Here is a 15,102-nt window from a genome sequence, read left to right as displayed (position 1 = left end):
CATTATGAAAGGACATTCTGTTTCCAGAGCCTAATTTCCTATGCATTGTAATTTGGGTTCCCGAGAAGCACAATCTGTGAGAGAATTTAGCATGAAGGACAGTTATTAAGACATGCCCTTGGGGCCAAAACTTGTGGAAGGAAGGAGAAGGACAGAATCAAAGAATCTAAGTACTTTGAGTGTCTATCCCTGTGTGTGTGTGTATATATATATATATATATATATATGTGTGTGTGTGTGTGTGCACATGTGCCTGGTGATTAGTTTCTACCCAAAGTTATGATAGAGGAAAAAAGGGTAAAACACAAAACAGTACTTGATTATGTAAAAGCAATAATATTTCCATTTCTACATAACATTCGGGGGTTGTTAAATGTTGGGCTTATCTCGATCATCATGTTGTGTTTGGAGAATAGAGGTCACATCCCAGGGTGTCACTCGGGTAATTATAATTGAGGATGTCTATTTGCACACTTGCTTTCTATCTGCCTCTGCCCCTAAGATGTGAGCTCTGTGAAGGCAGGAACATTTTCTGATGGTCCAGAAGCTAAAAGTTTATATCACAAAAAATTATTAACAATCCTTTACAACTGTTGAATGAGTTACCAAATTGTTTTAATATGATGGTGTGAATAAGAGCTATATATACACCCAATCTTCATTGTCTGGTGTTCATTTTTCATGGCTGTCTGCTCACAATTTAAACAAATTAGGCAGCACATTGCCCTGAGACATTTTTGTGACATGATTATTGCCAGAATGGCATGGTGAATACTTAAAATTTAGGGTCATGTCTACAGGAAAAGCTGCTAAACTGACTGTCAAACTCCAGTCTGTTGGCATTGGAGCACTGGTAAAAGAAAAGATCAAAAACACAGACCATGTGCCAGAAATGGCCTGGTGGCCTCGTGCCACATTCTACGTACCACATGGCCCTGTCACTATGGTATGCTTCCCCTCTGTCCTTCTTTCCTTTAGTACTAATTAGCACCCCTATTATCAATGTAGTTCATTTTCAAAATTAGCTTTAATAAGAGAAATATTAAATTCAGAAGAAATCATGGAAGGCTTTTTCCAACACCTTGTAGGAAGGCAGAAAGAATGATTATAGGCTAGTTTATATTCTTCCTGTTAACAATATTTTTCCAATAACAAATGTAGTAATTGCTCACTATAAAAAAAGGAAAAAAGTAAACAGAAAATAATTGCTTCCTTTATTCCCACTAGTAAGAGAGAAGCATTTTTTTAAACACTTTGGTATTTGGGGTATTCTTCCCTTAAGGTCTTTGTGTGTGTGTGTGCATGTATAGGGTGCACGTGTGTTAGGTCCGGATTTCTCTATGGCATTTAAAGAATAAGAACTTATGTAATCAAAGCAACTCCGCCTAAAGAGCCCTCTCCTCAATGTTGGAGAGAATGTAATTTTCAGGGTTCCTTATCAAGTTCTTTTATCAGAGGAACCTCAGCATTTCCATCAGTCCTGAAAGCCTGGAAGGCCGCAGGCCTCTGGTCATTGTGCTGCTCTCATCATTAGGCATCCGACCTAAGGTGTGAAATCTGTTGGAGGGTCGACAGCTTCTCTACCAATGACAAGTCTGGTCACCTGGGGATCTCACCTCAGCTCTAGGATCTCTTTAATTGGTTTTTATACTTAGTCTTAATTACATTTTATATTTGTACCTAGTTTCCGAGCAAATTCACAATGCCTAAAGGAAAAAATTTTGAACCATTTATCTGAGCTTTCAGGACAATGTTATCTTCTCCTTCTTCAAAAATACACCTTTATAAATCTCCTGTTGGAGTTATCTATTGATTATCCTTAGAAATAAAAATTTTCCTTAACCAAATGCAAGCCTGTGGCTGTCTAAGGATTTGATTTTGGGCCAAATCCTCCTAGGTCTCTCAATGGATAGCACAACGTTGTGCAGTGTTCCTAAATGACCTCCCCGTGTCTGGAGAGTTTTAGCTGGTGCCACTTTGCTACTGGAAATGGGATCATCCCCTGCCTCAATTGTCTGGGTGTCCAACATGCTGAATGAACGGCATACAGACATCGTACTACTTCTCTCGTAAGATAGAAACAGTTACCAAAGAAGAGAGCATCTGAGCACTACCAACCCAACTTCCCCTCCTCATCCATCAGTCACTGAGAAGGGGATGTCAAAGACACAAAGTCACTCCTCTCAAGTTTATCAAGCAGTAGGCTTGATGTTTCTGAGCACGATGAAGCAGCAGGGACTCCCACACCCACGCCAAGAGCTGGAGGGAGACTGATGGACTTGCGAACTAACAAAGGCCGGTTGGAGCGTATATATGGCCACAGAAACTGTCGGGGTGATGGTGTGAGGCAGAAAGTGCAGACCAGAATGAAGGCAGGCTCAGACCAGGGAGGGGGCACGGGGGAAGAGAGACACCACTGCTGTGCGAAGACCACCAGCTGCATCATGGCGGTGTGGAACTCAGAGTGGAGAGAAGGAATCGATAGGTACAAATTAACCCACGGACATTTCCGAATCCACTAAATCCTAAATCGCTTTCCACACCTGAAGCGCAAGATGACGACAGCGGAGGGAGATCACCCTTGAAAAACAGCACCTCAACGTCACGGGTGCAAAGGTAGAATGCCCGAGAACTTCTGTCTTGAGATTTGCCCCCGATCCCCTAAAATCATCACAAGGAGCTTGAGACACGCACAGCATTTACAAAACCCTCCGCAGCACTCACACCAGTGGGGGGAACCCAGCGAGGACAACAGCGCTGGTGCCTCAGCCTCGACACCACGTGCTCCGCGGGGGTCCCCCAGGTCAGCTCTCCACCACCCCCCCCCAGGTCTCACCCGGCGCACACCTTGCTCTGCATCTCCATCCTCCTCCCTGCGCCTTCATCGCTGCTCCCCAGAACGTCCCTCTCGGAGCCCGGTCTCCCAGCCACAGAGGGCTCCCCTCGGGGGCCCCGGAAAGCACTGGAAGCAGCAGCACAGCGCGTGCACCTAGGCTGATTGGAGCCTCGTCCCCTCAGGAGCAGTGGGCGGGGCCTCCGACAAAGGCGGGCGCCACCTCCTGCGCCTGCGCACTTCAGAGAAGGAGGCTCCAGGCCTTTCCCACCACTTCCTTAGGCGTGGTGCCGCATTGCATTGTGGGAGCTACGTGACCGGAGGGGCCAGGGGCTGCGGGGTACTGGGGTCTGTTTCCCACACACACCACGGGCTGGAGCTGTACGGGGTGAGCCCGGTTCCAGTAAAGGGAAGGGGCAGGCATCGGCCTCTGTGGGTGGGCTCCAAACCCTGAGGGGAGGGAGGCGGGGATTGGCGGCGCATGCGCCGCTGGAACCTCAAGGTGGGACGTGCCTCTGACTCGCGGAGGGTGATTGAGGGGCGCCTACAGCTGGGACGAGGCAGGGCATCTCTCTTTGACATTGTTTTATGGGTTTGAGACAGTGAGTTGTGCTGGTTGGTGCAGAGCTGATATGGATGCGGTGACACCAGGGTGGTTGTGTCCCAGGAGCCTGCGCCTCGTGACACGGGTTCCAGTTCTGTCTCGGCTTCACCTCGGTGGCCTGCGGTGGCAGCAGAAATTTCCACGGAGATACGTTGCATGTTTCCCAGCGAGCAGGCCCGGAGTAGCCTTGCGACGGGAAACAAGAGCTGTAAATGGCCTCAGGACCTGCTCTGGGAAGACACGATGTTGGTGGTGCCCAGTGGTCGGGTAAAGCCCTGGCAGCGCCCGCACGCGGGGATCTGGGACACGCGCCTTCCGGCTTCAGACCACAGTCCTCCCAAGACACTGCTGTCAGTTCGAAAGCGGCGCCAGGAGCCCTGGCACTTTTGCCAGTGTGTGAATGACACGAAGTCAGGTGTGGCCAGGTGTTTCCGAACTTCAGCAGCAGTTTGCGTGGAAGGAGAAGTTGGTAGTATTTTGAAGTGTTTGAGTCAGTAACCTTAAAACTGTACTTTCATATTCAACTCAATTATCACTAGATTATTTTATTTCTTAAAAGACTTAGACTGCCCTTTAAGAGTGTGCCTTCCTTTGGGGGTCATGATCCCGGGGTCCTTGAATGAAGCCCCCCGCCTTGGGCAGCCTGTTTCTCCCACTCCATCTGCCCTTCCCCCTTGCTCCTGCTCTTGCTCTCTTGCTCTGCTCTCAAAATAAATAAATAAAAAAAAATTAAAAAAAAAAAAACTTGGACTGATCCCCCCCCCCCAAAAGACCCCATCGAATCTAAACTTACGCCATTTATTAAAGACAATTAGAGTTCAAATAAAGAAATTTTCAGCTTTTCAAGGCATCAGATGGTTTACCATACCAAGATGTACTTATAATCCCTCTTGGGAAAGTGCTTGAGTAAGAAGAAAGCCGTATCGTGGAGGGATGGTAGGAGCAGATGGAAGTAATGGTTTCACATAACTTAGAAAAATTTAATGTTTTCACATAAAACAAGGAGAAAAATAAAACAAAAAAGCAAGCAACAGATGTATATCCTTAACAATTCAGTTGTAAAGTCGTAGATGTTTCATGCATTGGCTGAGGACGGGTGGAGCATATGCAAAAACGGAGAAGGAAAGCATGAATATGGGAATCAGCAAGCATGCCCATTTTGCTGAAGTGATGATATGGACAGTGGTAAACTGCAATTGGCAGGGAAAATAATTTTACCATCTATTAAGGAGAGAAGAAAAAGGACTCCTGAGACTCCAAATTTCCAAGAATTACTATTTTTGAGCAACGAAAATGTTGAAACAGGGTACACAAATCATCTTGGGTGAATCTAAAAACAATGCTGAGAAATAAAAAGCATGGTCAGAGAAAAATAAATGCAGTACCAGTCCATTTTTATAAAGCTGACAAACAAGCAAAATTAAAACATGTATGTGTTTTTTAGGGCTATCCACTATTGTGGTAAATCTACAAAGAGAAAGGAGGAAATAAATACCACCAAATTAAAAAGAGCTGACACTGGTGTGAGGAGTGACTGGGGAGTAGCCCACAGACACTCCAGAGTACTAATATATTTATCTTAGTGAAGCATTGGTTCTATTCATTATTCTCTAACTTCACATACTTGTCATACACGTTTTTATGCATAATACATTTTCCAATATATTTTAAAAACCAGATATTTATTACAATTGGATTTTCTCTGCTTAATGGGTGTCAACATACAAATTTTCATAAATAACAAACTACATGCTAGAGAAAAATTTTCATTATTGCCAATGACCAAAAAATTACATGAGTGGAGGCACATTCTTATTTTAATCTGAGACACCATGCAATTTTTTAATCTGTGAGGGGTGTGACAAGTTTGCACCATGCATTTTGATGTTTCAAATACACAACAAAAATTATATAAAGTTTCCATGCAGTGGTAATATGATAGTGCTTATAAGCTGAGGCACAAAATTATTTTGGAAACCAAAGTATATATAATGAAATATTGTGAGTGGTGGAAAAATTATAAACATTACTTGTTTGTTTTCTCTTTGGACTTATATATAGGCCTATCCAATCTAATGTGTTCTTACCTAAAAAGATTTGTTTCATATACTAAGAAAGTTGTTTTTTTACTTTACAATAATTTTCATATTTGGTTATTGCTATTCCATCCATCCATTCATTCAACAAATTTGTGTTGAATCCCCCACAATGTCTTATATGTTGTGCTAAGTATTTCGCATATGTTACCTTTAATACAATATTAAAAACAAAGGGACAGGTTAAGTATGATAACATGAGATTGCAGTAGGCAAATTCCTGGCTTACCTTAGGCTATTTTTTTTTTTTTTTAAAGATTTTATTTATTTATTTGAGAGAGAGAATGAGATAGAGCAGGAGAGAGGGGAGGGTCAAAGGGAGAAGCAGACTCCCTGCCGAGCAGGGAGCCCGATGCGGGACTCGATCCCGGGACTCCAGGATCATGACCTGAGCCGAAGGCAGTCGCTTAACCGACTGAGCCACCCAGGCGCCCCCTACCTTAGGCTATTTTAAATATTTATTGAATAATGATCTGTCCTTGAAAATGAATGAATAAATTAGAAGTTAACAAAAATTCATCCAATGAGTCAGCATCAAAACTGGGATTTGAGCCCACTGTTCTGTATCTGAAGCCTTTATATCTGTGATGTCTTCAGTTAGTACATATATGAATTGTACCTTAATCTCCAATTTGTGCTGCTATTTTCAGAAGATACCACTGCTATCCAATTGTTTCTGTTATTTGCATTCAGACTGCCCTATGCCTTAGAATATTAGCTTAAATGAATCAACATATTATGGAGCTACTGTGAGATCCCAAGTGGTACCATTCCTTGTGGTTAGACACAGATATTCGAGTCAAGGAGAGATTTGTATCAACAAACACATGGAATGTTTGGGGGCAATGGATGGGTTTCTGAGGAAGGAGGACATGACCAAATCTCATCATAATATTTTAAAATTACATTTGAGATGTAACTTTAACCAAGAGCCTAAATTTTTTACTGGTGTATGAAGAGTGTCTCACTAGTATTCTGGCTTCTCTACTAATACTCTGACTTCTTCTTCTTCTACCATATTAGTGAATCACTGGGGAGATATTTTCATGACAAGAAATGTACTGAAGGACTATGAAGGCCTACTTTCATTTATGCCGGAGATACCAAATGTTAAAAATGCAAATAGACACATTCCTTTCTCTGCATGCCTAACAGGATGCAAATACAAACTTAGGGAAAGGCCCAATATAATATGCAACAGAAAAGTAAGCAAGCAACTCTCTTGACATATTTTGTGGTTCAATAATACAAGTCTTTCTGTTTACAAAGGAATTTCAAAATGCTAGTCTTCGTGTTTATACTCTGCTGCAAGATGTCTGAGTTGGAACCTTCTTTTTCTTGTGTGTTTTTACACAAAACTCACATGAGATTATTGATCTAAAATAAATGTAAATATTTTTGTGAGAGCCTGCATGATAAGGGTAATCTTTCATTATGTAAAGAGCAGCAACCAGCACTGCCAGCTAATGTTTAATACACACTAAAGGAAGCAAAAATAATCAAGAAATTAAATGTAATAAGTAATGTATGATATTAACACATATTGAGTTATAATGAATATTTACTGCAATTCTGATTGATTTTACTATTTCCTAATCCATGTTATTTCAGAAGGCTATTGCTTTTACTGTTCAAAATATCTTCTTTAGAATATATAATGCTTACATAAAAAGTGTGTATACCAGAATAGTACAGTTTTCATTATGTATGCATAAACACATGGGTGTGTACAGGAAATAAAAATGTTCTAGAGATGTATTCAATTCAGAAGGAAGGCATTAGCATTTTTCTAAAGTGCATCATCTCAAAAGAACAAAACCAGTGTTATATAATATTATAAACATAAATTTTATATATCATTTCACAACTGAATCATATTGGAATAGCTGACCCAAACATGGCCCAGTATTTTTGTGGCAGGTACTACTCCTCTGAAGAATGTGAAAAATATTAGGAAAATGCATCAGAGAAGAAAGAAGCTATGTTTGAGGCACATTATTTGGCAGGGGCCAGAATGCCTCAGTCACAGCCTCTTTAATGTGTCTTCCACATGGTTCTCAGAGTTCTTTTTCTAACATGAAGGTGTAATTATGTCACTGTTCTTTCTGATTTTTTTCAATGCCTCTTTCTTTTCTGCAGGATAAGACAAAATTTCTTTGTTATAATATCATGGTCAGTTGAATGTAAAAGGATAGAAAAAGATATTCCATGCAAATAGTAACCAAAAGAGAACTGAGGTGGCTACACTAATATTATATAAAAAGACTCAAAGTCAAAAATTATTATATGAGTCAAAGAAGGACATAATATATTGATAAAAGTGTCAATGCACCAAGAAAATATAACAACTGTAAACATATGTGCACCAAACAACAGAGACCCAAAATATGTGAAACAAACAGTGACAGAGTTCAAGGCTCAAATAGACAGTTCAACAATAATAGGTGGGTACTTCAGTACCCCATTTTCAATAGTGGATAGAACAATTAGACAGAAGATTAACAAGGAACTAGAGGACTTGGCCACACTATAAATCAATTAGACCTAACAGATGTATGTAGAACAGTCCACCTGACAACAGCAGGGTACACATTTTCCTCAAGTGCACATAGAACATTCTCCAGGATTGGTCATCTGGGGCCACAAAACAAGTCTCAATAAATGTAAAAATATTGAAGTCACACAAAGTATCTTCTCCAACCACAATGAAATGATATTAGATATTAATAACATAAGGAAATCTGGAAATTTCACAAGTATGTAGAGGGACTTCTGGGTGGCTCAGTCAGTTAATCATCTGCTTTCAGCTCAGGTCATGACTTCAGGGTCCTGGAATCAAGCCCCACATCAGGCTCCCTGCTCAGTGGGGAGTCTGCTTCTCCCTCTCCCTCTCCTTCTGTGTTCTCTCTCTCTCTCTCTCAAATAAATAAATAAAATCTTTTAAAAAAATATGTAGAAATTAAACAACTTAGTCTCAAGCAATCAATGGGCCAAAAAAGAAATCACAAGGGAAATTAGAAAATACTGTGAAATAAATGAAAATGAAAATACAACATAACAAAACAAAACTTATGAGATATGGCAAAATCAGTACTCCAAGAGAAATTTATAACTGTAAATACCTACATTAAAAATGAGAAAGATTACAAATTAATTACTTACCCTCCCACCTTAACGAACAAGGAAAAAAAGAGCAAACTAAACCCAAAGCAGGTAGTAGGAAAAAAGTTTAGAATGGAAATAAAATAAAGAATAGAAAAACAATAGAATCAAATTGCTAAAAATTTCATTTTTCAAAATACCAACAAAATGACAAATCTTTAGGTAGACTGACCCAGAAAAAAAGAGAGAAGACTCAATTACTAAAATCAAGACTGAAAGTAGACATTACTATGGACTATACAGAAATTTAAAAATTAAAAACAATTAAAATGCCAGGACTCTCCAAAGGGGAATGAACAGTCTTTTCAACAAATGATGCTAGGACAATGCATAGCCAAATGGGAAAGAATGAATTTGGCCCTACTCACATTCTATTAAAGAATTCAAAATGGATCAGAGATCTAAACATAAGAGTTAAAACTATCAAACCTTTAGAAGAAAATATAGTAGTAAATCTTTGTGACCTTTCAGTAAGTAACACTTTCTTAAATATGGCACCAAAAGCACAAGCAAAAAAAAGAAAATTGGATGCATTGGACATCATCAAAATTAAAAATTTTTGTGTTTCAGTGATTATTATCAGAGAAATCGAAAGACAAGCCACAGAATGGGAGAAAATATTTGCAAATCATATATCTGATAAGAGTCATATATCCAGAATATATAAAGAATTTTGCAACTCAGCAGCAGAAGACAAAACTACTTCATTACAAAATGAGCAAAAAGCTTCCATAGATATTTCTCTAAAGAATATATACACATGTCCAACAAACACATGAAAATATTCTCAACATCATTAGTCATTATGGAAAACCAAATAAAAAATAGAGTAAGACACCATTTCATACTCACTAGGGTGGCTATAGTCAGAAAATTTTTCATTCAGTATTGGCAAAGATGTGGAGAAATTAGAATCCCCATACATTGATGATAGGAATGTTAAACAGTGAACCTACCATGGAAAACAGAACCAGAATGTTAGACAGAATAACCATACAACCCAGTAAATTTACTCTTAGGTATATACACAAGAGAATTGAAAACAAGTACAAAAACTTGTACATAAATCTTCATAACAGCATTATTTGTAATCTCTAAAAAGTGAGAATAACTCACATATTTATAATGGGATGACTAGATACACAAAAAGTGGCATAGCCATACAACAAAATATTTGAACATAAAAATGAAATACTGAGGGGTGCCTGGGTGGCTCAGGCGTTAAGTGTCTGCCTTTGGCTCAGGTCATGATCCCAGGGTCCTGGGATCGATCGAGCCCCGCATCGGGATCCCTGCTCAGCGGGGAGTCTGCTTCTCCCTCTGCCTGACGCATGTGCTTTCTCTCTCAAATAAATAAAATCTTAAAAAGAAAAAAATGAAATACCGATATATGCTCCAACATGGATGAATCTTGAAAAGAATTCTTTCACTGCTCAGTGAAAGAACCCACATACTTTTTGTCTGCCTCTATTATTATGAAATTGCTAGAATAGGGAAATCCATAGAGACAGCAAACAGATTTGTTGTTGCCAGGGGCTGAGGGCAGGCAGGAAATAGGGAGTGGCTGCTTAATGAGTAAAACGTTTCTTTGTAAAGTGATAGATGGTGTTGATTGTTGCACAACATTTTTAATTTACTGAAGGTCATTCAGTTGTACACTTCAAAATGGCTTGAGTGGCAATTTTTATGTTATGGCAATGTTTATCTCCAATTTGAAAAAAAATCCAAGGTACAATGGAAGTAAACAATATAGGTCCTGACAAATTATGTTAATGATTTCTCAATTAATTACTGATTTGAGGCGATTTCTTATATCATCTAAATCTTTATTTCCTTCCACTTAGCATAATTACTAGTTTTGGGGACATTAATGTAAATATATTAATATGTGTAATTACCTTGTCTTCTGCCTACTTGAAGTGAAGAATCGCTCAAATATTGACAAATACCTTTTTTGTAACTTCAGTTAGTCATGTTTTTGTACCGAAATCTCTCTCCTTTTTTAAGACTGTTTTTTTTTTTTAAAGATTATATTTATTTATTTATTTGAGAGAGAGAGGCAGATAGTGACAGAGATAGCGAGAGAGAGCACAAGCGGGGAGGAGAGGGAGAAGCAGGCTCTCTGCTGAGCAGGGAGCCCAATGCGGGGCTCAATCCCAGGACCCTGGGACCATGACCTGAGCCAAAGGCAGACGCTTAACCAACAGATGCTTAACCAACTGAGCCACCCAGGCGCCCCTTTCCGAAATCTCTTAAGCAGACATATTTTTCGAAAGAATAAATATGTGGCAAGAAGTCTACACCCTGAAAACTATTTTTTTTCTGTACTGTTAACAAGGGCAAAATAAGTGAACAGATAGATCTTAACTATTTAGGTGACACTGTAGAGAGACCCTGGAAAATCACTAAGGAAGAAATGTGTGGAAGAAACACAACGTGAGAAGATTTTCCAAGGAGATTTCCTATGATGTAACCAGGATATGGCAGGACAAGCAAAAAAAGAGTAAGCAGGCGTTATAGGTTCTGGGTTCTGGAAGAATGTAGAGGGTAGAGGAAACCAGACCTTCAAGAGTTCTTCTGTTTGTTGCTTTGTTTCATTTTTAATTAGATCTAGAAAGAAATGTTTGATTTTGAGAGGGGAAAGTGTACAGAAGGAGATTTCTCAGGTGAAGTGAGTTCTAGAAAAATTTGGTGGTTAGTTGAGTTGGTTCCTCATTTCCCATTCATCCCTCAGATCTGGTCAACAGTTACCATAGAATAAAGAAAAGTAGAATAAAACCCAAAACATGAAAGATTTTGACATTCTGTTCCTCATATAAAACTCATTTGTAAAACCTTAGAAATAATTGTTTTTATTTTTATTTTTTTTCCATAATCAGGGTCAGGGCAACATCACTAAAAAACAATCCTGATGTCTTACAGTTGACAGGCATGAGCTGGATGAATTTCACCATCCATGCAGCTTCACTGATAAGTCATATGCCAACATGAACACTGCCATGAATATTGTTCTGCCAGTACTTCGTTTCCTCAAAATATTCTCCAATTAAGCAAAGCCCTAGTTGAAAAACATATCATTTGGGAAAGAGAGTAGCTTGAGAATTTAAGAAGAAAAGGATCTATTTGAAACAAGGCAAAATACCAATAAGATGAAATACAAACAAAATACATTACCCTATTAATTTCCATTTCTATTGCTTAGGTAAATTTTAGAGTGCTCTTTTCTCTTTTCATAGTATATTAGCAGATTAAACCTACCAGAGTAAATGTAGTGAGGTGTATTCTTCTCTTTAACACACAATTATCTACGAAATACTATGCACATATGTACCTTGAGATGGACTTCTTCCCCTATATGCAGACTTTCATCTTTGTTTGAAAATGAGACAAATAAGACAGATTTCCTAAAACAATGTCTTACTATGAATGAACACTCTTCTATTTTTGCTCCTTTAAATCTGTTATTTCTATTCTGTAACATTTATCTAAAAATGGAAGGGAATGATGTGGTGAACAACCAGCTAATAGTGCAGCTTTGTAACATTCAGAGGACTAAGACCAACACAAATCCTAAGTCTATTTCAGAATATGCGAAACTAGGGTTTGCACCTGGTCATCAGTTCCACAGTACAGCACTGGAGGAAAAAGATACACCACCACTTAACATTGTCAAGTATGATGCACAAATAATAATTATTAGAAGCACTCTTCATTGTTTCTGACCATAAATATAATATGCATTACAAACAAGTCCTAATCACATCTAATGCTGCTTATGTAAGAAAAGCAAAAACATTCATTTTGTAGCTAATATTAAAGCAGTTGACATCAAATGAGTCTAAAGGGTAATTTAAATTAGGTGTATTGGGTTTGATTAGTGAATTAAAGCAAATCAGTCCTTTTGTACACATGGGGATGGCTAGGTTATATCTTCTAAGATACTCCTCTGGTAAGGGATATTTCTCTCTTTCTCTAAAGGTTGGCTATTTACTGGCAAGTGAACTCAGAGGGCCAGATGGCCAAAGCCATACGAGATCATTAGACAGTTCCTGTTAAGATTTTGGACAACAATTAACCGAAGCCCAGCAGGAGTTCCCCACTGTTGACCCCTAAAGGGTGGCTAATCAGCAGCATATGTGTTTATTTATACCAGCAGGCCCTTTTAATTAACAGCTCTGAGGTGTGTACTTTTTGGAATTTAGTACAGTATATTAGGAAACAGTTCTGACAAGACCCAGTTATAAAGCACAGTTCATATTAAAATTGAAGACAGAAGATGACAGAATGTCAAGAGGTCTAGTCACAGTACAGATGGATCAAATATTTATAGGACCCCCCAAAAAAGCCATTTCCAAGGATTGCCAACAGTTGGTCCTGTTTTCACTCTCCTACCCCAATCTAGACAAGCTCACATCATCTATGATCACAGTACTGCCCTGATACTCGGAATGTTATTGCAGATACTGAGTCCATAATATTCTCTTCCCTGTATCTTGCAAGTAAACATTTTATCAACATTAATGCAGATACATTGCAAGTATTAGATGGGCCTCATGATATATGCACAATGTACTCTAGGCAGTGGATCACTGAGGATTTGACAGCAATGTTACTTCTTTATCGAAAAGACAGACTTAGTGTAATTAATGCCTTTCCCGTGAGAGATTATAGACTTTTCCCTTCTTGGTCTCAACCTAATATTTACTCTTTAAGCACATGAGATGTTATGGTTGAAGACTGATACATAAAGAAATAGCAACACCATCTTCAACATCAAATTTGCTCCTGTGTGAGTCATTGAATTATGATTATGTCATAAACAATGTGTCCCTGTGGTAAGAACTCCATCAATCTTGATCACATGAATTTCTGAAAAGCTTTGGACTTAATTTCAAGGTCTCCAAAGGTAAAAGTAACCAGTAATATTAATGATACAAATATTAGCATTAATGATATTGGTGCTAATATAAGCCAATATTGGGGTTATTCACTTTATTTTGGAATGTTGCTTAATTTCATCCTCAATAAGGCAATTTTTATTCTGAAAGTACCTCTGAAAATCATAGTGGTATCTTGTCTTTGTATGACTATCTTTGATCTTTGAACATGCATTTCATTCCCACATTTTTCAAGTTGGTTTGATATCTAATATTCCATTTGAATTTGGCCATAAGTGGGTAATGGCCAAAGCAGGTTTATTTATTTCACAGGTGAGAATGAGTCCTACAAACCTCTCAGCTTGTTAAGGGATTCGAACCCTGGATCCTGATTCTGTAAGAAATGTTTTCCTCACAGGAGATGTTTTCTCCTGACAAACTCCTAGCCCCCTCATCTCTTTAGGGAACTGCAGGGTCCCTGATTTCTAGGATAAGTATACCTTTTCTTGAAGTACTAATTATTTCCGCATTCTTAAACATGTAGAGGTGATGCACAATAGTTGCTTTTAAAATGTTTTCACTATATTGTTAAGATGAAAAAGACATCCGACAAGTATATTGATTTATTGTTATTGTGGGAGATAAGAAGTTTTGCAAGACCCAGATGATATTGGGTGGATAACACTCCCACCATATGGTACCTCAAATGTGCATTGTCAAATTGAGTAAGAGCCTCGTGTTGGCCTTGCTTGAGATCAAGTAACAGTTTATGTGTTTAGGGAATAGAGCAGTAGATGACTATATCACATTTGATAAATGGGACCCTAGTATTTTCACCACAATAACAGCAAATTTTACTTGATATCATATTTGGGGGAAGATGAAGTTTTAATTAACCATTAATATAAAACAAAGCGGTTTTGATCAATTGGAATGTTAATGGATATATGTTTTGGTGAGTTTCTTTAAAATTCATGCTGAATTTCTTTAAAAATAAGGCAGTTTTAGTTCATCTCCTTTCTAGTGACCTCTCCAAACCACCAAATAAGCTGTAATGATATGACTCACTTACAAAATGCTTCAGTTGAGAAAGAGTGTGAGCAATGGGAAGAGAGCAGTTCCACCCTAACAGTGATATAGAAAGGAAAAGACACAGTTACTTGCAGTGTTAACTGATTAGATCTGGATTTTAAATTACATTTGAGCAAGTCACAATTTTCACTTAAAATAGAATGGGTGCTAAGACAATGTCAAGCTGTTCTGAACAGGTAACCCCCTGTTCCCACACCTGCTATAGGGGCCTTACGTCCTGCAGAGACTGAACGGTATCATGTTACTTCATCTAAAAGGGATAGACATGACAAGTGACACCATAACATGTGTGGGCAACCACGTCTCACATCACAGCAGACAGCTCTAAAATCCTACAAGGTTCATTAAAATCATCCTTGCATCAAAGAATGATGATGAGACTTCATCTTACAACCTGTGGTTACATTTTAAAATCCATTGCCTTGCATTTTTATTTAT

This window comes from Neomonachus schauinslandi, chromosome 3 (genome assembly GCF_002201575.2).
Source record: "Neomonachus schauinslandi chromosome 3, ASM220157v2, whole genome shotgun sequence".
Lineage (NCBI taxonomy): Eukaryota > Metazoa > Chordata > Mammalia > Carnivora > Phocidae > Neomonachus > Neomonachus schauinslandi.
This window is presented reverse-complemented; position numbering follows the sequence as displayed.